The sequence below is a fragment of the Hordeum vulgare genome, chromosome 1H, assembly GCF_904849725.1.
Source record: "Hordeum vulgare subsp. vulgare chromosome 1H, MorexV3_pseudomolecules_assembly, whole genome shotgun sequence".
NCBI classification, from domain to species: Eukaryota; Viridiplantae; Streptophyta; class Magnoliopsida; order Poales; family Poaceae; genus Hordeum; species Hordeum vulgare.
Window position 1 is genome coordinate 175,554,930 of NC_058518.1, and position 6,638 is coordinate 175,561,567.

A 6,638-nucleotide genomic window follows, 5' to 3' on the forward strand; every position below is an offset into this window, starting at 1 on the left:
TTGATATGCCAATTTCCCAAATTGTCATAATTGTTCAGAATTTTTGAGATACCAGAAGTATATGAAGTATACAGATTGCTACAGACTGGTCTGTTTTTGACAGATTCTGTTTTTGTTGTGTTGATTGCTTATTTTGATGAAACTATGGATAGTATCGGGGGGTACTAGCCATGTAAAAGTGAGAATAAGTAATATAACACCAATATAAATAGAAATCAAGTTTTCTACAGTACCTAAATAGGTGGTAGTTTGTTTTCTTGTGCTAATGATATCACGAGTTTCTGTTTAAGTTTTGTGTTGTGAAGTTTTCAAGTTTTGGGTGATGTTCTCATGGACAATGGGATAAAGAGTGGAAAGATCTCAAGCTTGGGGATACCCAAGGCATCCCAAGCCAAATTCAAGGACACCAAAAATCCTAAGCTTGGGAATTCCCCGGGAAGGCATCCCCTCTTTTGTCTTCAATCCATCGGTAACGTTACTTGGAGCTATATTTTTATTCACCACATGATATCTGTTTTGCATGGAGCGTCATGTATTATAGGAGTCTTTTCTTTTTGTTGTGTCACAATCATACTTGCTGCACACCTTTTTGAGAGAGACATGCATCCATCATGAATTTTCTAGAATACTCTTTGAGCTTCGCTTATATCTTTTGAGTTAGGCAATTTAGCTCGCATGTGCTTCACTTATATCTTTTGAGCTAGATAAATTTGCTCTAGTGCTTCACTTAGATCTTTTTAGAGCACGACGGTGTCATATTTTGGACATATAAGAACTCTCGATCTTCACTTATATCTTTTTGAGAGTGCTCTCTCTGAGTAACTTGGTAATTGGCTTGTGCTATGAACGTAGTCCTGAAGTTGATAGGCATCCAAAGAGGATACAGTAAAAACTTCCATATTCATGTGCATTGATTAGTAAAGAGAAGTTTGATTCCTCTCAATTAGTTTTGAGACATGGATTTGGTATTATTAGAGTCATGTTAGTAGGGTGTTGTGAATCTAGAAATACTTGTGTTGAAGTTAGTGATTCCCGTAGCATGCACGTATGGTGAACCGCAATGTTAGGAAGTCGGAGCATAATTGATTTTTTTATTGTCATCCTTTGTGTGGCGGTCGGGATCGTGCGATGGTTAACACCTACCAACCCTTCCCCTAGGACTATGCGTTTAGCACTTTGTTTTGATTTCCAATAAAACTTTCGCAATAAGTATATGAGTTCTTCATGACTAATGTGAGTCCATGGTATAGATGCAGTTTCACCTTCCACCATTGCTAGCTTCTCTAGTGCCGCGCAACTTTCGCCGGTGCACAAAACCACCATATACCTTCCTCAAAACAGCCACCATACCTACTATTATGGCCTTTTCATAGCCATTCCGAGATATATTTCCATACAACTCACATCGTTCCGTCTCATGACTTGCGCCGTCACTAACATTTTTCCATTGCATGATCGTAAGATAGCTAGCGAGATGTTTCAACGTCATACGCCAAGCTAGATCGTTGCACATCCCGGTACATTGCCGGAGGCATTTCCTATAGAGTCATCATTGCTCTAAGTGTTGAGTTGTGAGTAAATAAAAGTGTGATGATCATCATTATTAGAGCATTGTCCCATGTGAGGAAAAATGAAAAGAGGCCAAAGATGCCCACCAAAAAAAATATGGAAAGAAAAAATGAAAAGAGTCCGTAGAGACCAAATAAAAAAAGAGAGAAAAAGAGAGAAGGGACAATGCTACTATCTTTTTCCACACTTGTGCTTCATAATAGCACCATGTTCTTCATGATTGTGAGTCTTTTGTTTTGACACTTCCATATACTAGTGGGAATCTTCATTATATAACTTAGCTTGTGTATTCCAATGATGGTCTTTCTCAATATTGCCCTAGGTCTTCGTGAGCAAGCAAGTTGGATGCACACCCACTAGTTCTCCTTTTGAGATTTCACACACTTATATCTCTAAGTGCATCCATTGCATGGTAATCCCTACTCATTCACATTGATATCTATTGATGGGCATCTCCATAGCCCGTTGATACGCCGAGTCGATGTGACCATCTCCTCCTTTTTGCCTCACAACCTCCACCACACTCTATTCCACCTATAGTGCTATATCCATGGCTCATGCTCATGTATTTCGTGAGCGTTGAAAAAAGCTTGAGAAAGTAAGAGTGCGAAAACAATTACTTGGCCAATACCGGGGTTGTGCATGAATTAAATTCGTTGTGTGGGGATGATGGAGCATAGCCACACTATATGATTTTGTAGGGATACCTTTCTTGGGCCTTGTTATTTCGAATCTTGTGGCAGGCCACATTAAATTCGTTGTGTGGGGATGATGGAGCATAGCCACATTAAAGGGTCCCGGGGCAGGCCACAAGCCCCCTAGCTGTGGTCGGGGGGGGGGACGCCTAGCAGGCTTGTGGGCCCCCCGTGGCTCCTTTGCCCTACCTGTTCCGCCTATAAATCTCCGAAAAATCTGAAACCACGAGAGAGAGAGCCACGAAAACACTTTTCCACCGCCGCAAGCTTCTGTCTCCGCAAGATCCCATCCGGGGCACGTTCTAGTGCCCTGCCGAAGGGGGGATTCGGACATGGAGGGCTTCTTCATCAACACCATTGCCTCTCCGATGATGCGTGAGTAGTTCACCACAGACCTTCGGGTCCATAGCTAGTAGCTAGATGTCTTCTTCTATCTCTTGGATCTTCAATACAAAGTTCTCCATGATCTTCATGGAGATCTATCCGATGTAATCTTTGTTTGCGGTGTTTGTCGAGATCCGATGAATTGTGGATTTATGATGAGATTATCTATGAATCTTATTTGAGTTTCCTCTGATCTCTTATATGCATGATTTCATATCCTTGTAATTCTCTTCGAGTTGTGGGTTTTGTTTGGCCAACTTGACCTATAATTCTTGCAATGGGAGAAGTGCCTGGTTTTGGGTTCATACCATGCGGTGTCCAAACCTAGTGACAGAAGGGGTAGTGAGGCACGCAACGTGTTGTTTCCATCAAGGGTAAAAAGATGGGGTTTATATCTATTGCATGAATTTATCCCTCTACATCATGTCATCTTGCTTAAGGCGTTACTCCATTTGTCATGAACTTAATACACTAGATGCATGCTGGATAGCGGCCGATGTGTGGAGTAATAGTAGTATATGCAGATAGTATGAGTCTACTTGTCTCAGACGTGATGCCTATATGTATGATCATTGCCTTGGATACCGTCATGACTTTGCGTGGATTTATCAATTGCTCGATAGTAATTCTTTCACCCACCGTAATACTTGCTATCATGAGAGAAGCCTCTATTGAACACTATGGCCCCGGGTCTACATCACATCATATTTTCAGCCCTACACTTTTAGTTTGTTACACTCTCCGCCTTCAGATCTCACCTTGCAATCAATTGTGAAGGGATTGACAACCCCTTTGTAGCGTTGGGGGCAAGTTTGCTGTTTTTGCGCAGGTACTTTGGAGACTTGCCTTGATACTCCTGCTGGATTGATACCTTGGTTCTCAAGCTGAGGGAAATACTTACTGCTACTGTGTTGCATCACCCTTTCCTCTTCAAGGGAAAAACCAAAGCAAGCCCAAGAGGTAGCAGACGCCAACATCCCTTCCTCCAAAGGTAATTCTTGAGATGATTTGTGTTTCATTTGGGACTTGAGATTTTGCCTTGAAATGATCCTTTGAATGCCTGTCAACACGTGTAGGGCCGTGAGATATGATCAAACTTGACCAAACCAGTCCTCTGGTCATTGATGAAGCGTTGAAGCAAGACGTGACTCCCACCCGAGTGGTTAAGCCCTCGATGTTGGAAATATGCCCTAGAGGTAATAATAAAGTAATTATTATTATATTTCCTTGTTCAAGATAATCGTCTATTATCCATGCTAGAATTGTATTGATTGAAAACTCAAATACATGTGTGGATACATAGAGAACACACTGTCCCTAGTGAGCCTCTAATGGACTAGCTCATTGATCAAAGATGGTCAAGGTTTCCTGACCATAGACATAAGTTGTCATTTGATAACGGGATCATATCATTAAGAGAATGATGTGATGGACAAGACCCAAACTATAAACATAGCATATGATTGTGTTAGTTTACTGCTACTATTTTTTGCATGTCAAGTATCTCTTCCTATGACCATGAGATCATGCAACTCCCGGACACTGGAGGAATGCCTTGTGTGTATCAAACGTCACAATGTAATTGGGTGACTATAAAGGTGCTCTACAGGTATGTCTGAGGGTGTCTGTTGGGTTGGCGTGAATCGAGACTGGGATTTGTCACTCCGTATGATAGAGAGGTATACATGGGCCCACTTGGTAATTCAACATCACAATAAGCTTGCAAGCAATGTGACTAAGGATTTGGTCACATGATCTTGTATTACGGAACGTGTAAATAGACTTGCCGGTAACGAGATTGAGCTAGTACCGACGATCGAATCTCGGGAAACTAACATACCGATGGACAAAGGGAATAGCATATGGGATTGATTGATTCCTTGACACTGAGGTTCGACCGATGAAGATCTTCGTAGAATATGTAGGAACCAATATGGGTATCCAGGTCCCTCTATTGCTTATTGACCGGAGAGTGTCTCGGTTGTGTCTACATAGTTCTCGAACCAACAAGGTCCACACACTCAAGGTTCGGTGACGATATAAGCATAATTGAGTCATAGTGTTGGTGACCGAAGGCTGTTGGGAGTTCCGGATGAGATCGCGGATGTGATGAGGAACTCTGGAATAGTCCGGAGGTGAAGATTGATATATAGGATGCAGGTCATCAGAGTCCCAAGTGTTCCGAGGTGTACCAAGGGATTCATGGAGTGCCGAAAGAGGTTTCGAGAGGCCCCGACAATGGTTGGGGGCCTCATGGGCCATGGAGATGGTGCATCGCAGCCCACCAGGGGGCTGGGCGCAGCCCCTCTCCCCAACTCACTTCGGCCGAAGGGGGGGGGGTGGGCTCATACTTGGGGCGCCGATAGCCCGACTTGGGTGGCAAGGCACCCAAGTGGGAGGGGACACTTAACCCTAGCCGCCGCCCTTTCTATCCCTTGGCCGCCGGCCCCTAGGGGGGAAACCCTAGGGCGCCCTCCCCTCTCCCTTCCCCATATATATAGAGAGGTAGAGAGAGGGCAACCACACGCCAATCTTGCCACGGGGCTGCACCTCCTCTCCCTCGTAATTTTTCTCCTCCAAAACCCCACGACGAAGCTGTGCTGAGCTGTTACCACCAACACCTCACCACACTTTCGTTCTGCCGGAGGACTTGGGCTACTAGTTCACCATCGCTCCCGATCGAGGAGGTGAAGGCGTCTCCAAGATGTACGTGTGTTGAACGCGGAGGTGTCGTCCGTTCGGCACTTGATTGGGAGATAGCGAGACGGTTCGTGATTGGATCGCAAAGACGTACCACTACATCAACCGCATTCTTGAACACTTCCGCTTAGCAATCTACAAGGATATGCAGATTCAATCTCTCCTCTCGTTGATGGTCATCACCATGGATAGATCATGTTTGCACGTAGGAATTTTCTTGTTTCCCATGGAACGTTCCCCAACATTTGGTTGCCAAGGTTCTGACTTCCGTGGTTCTCGGGACTACCTCAACTAGGGCATCACTTAGAACTGGTCCATCGCCTCCTCCCATGGCCAATATTTTCTAGCTGGATAATATCCTAGAGGACCAAGAAGGCGCACGCAAGGAAGTCCTGGCTCAACCGGGGTTAATGGTTGGATGACTGAAGGAGGAATATGATGCTAGCGAGGCTGTGGAGAAGAACATCAGGGTTAGTTCCTTTGTACACATTTTTTTGTTTTTGATACCAAGTTGGTTTTCTCCGAGGCACACCCACTGGGTGTTCACTTTCAATGGGGCGCGGTGAGCGCACCCACTGGGTGTAGTCCCTGATACTTCCATTGATTAAAGTAGTCGGCGGTAGTCTTAGTTCCTGTGTTGACTCGAGAGAGGTTGATGGGGTATCGGGCCCTTTGTCCCTCCTCTTATCCTTCTAGTGGGGGCGTGCTGAGTGCACCCATTGGGTGTAGTCCCTGAGACTACCGGTGGCTAAAGCAGACGGCGATAGTCTTACAGTTATCATTTGTGTACTTCACATAATTGTATTTGTTCATGACAGACTACCTACGAGCTAGGGAGCTGTAATGACGCCATGGAGCATGAGGTCAGGACCTGCATCTCAATCTTCGTGCTGAAAAGGCCAAGAGTAAACCCTTGGAATAGGAGAAAGTGTAGTTGAAGGTAAAAGTTTCCCATCCGACTATCTTATGGTTTGACCTTTCTCCCCATCCGACTGAGGATATTTTAGTAGATCGCCTTTCTGAGAGGCTGAAGACTTCTATTTCTTTACTTACCATGAAGGAGGCCCTCGAGAAGAGGGATGCATATGTGGCATCGGCCTGGAAGGAGGCCAATCAAAAAACCAAACTAGCAGAAGCCAATCTCAAGACAATCGAAAAGCTTGAAGAGGAAAACCGACTCTTGATGGTTGCCGCGGAGAAATACATTGAAGAACTTGTCGAGCTAAAGAAGCATTATTCCGAATGGGAGACTAATACATCTCAAATGTATCTATAATTTTTGATGGTTTC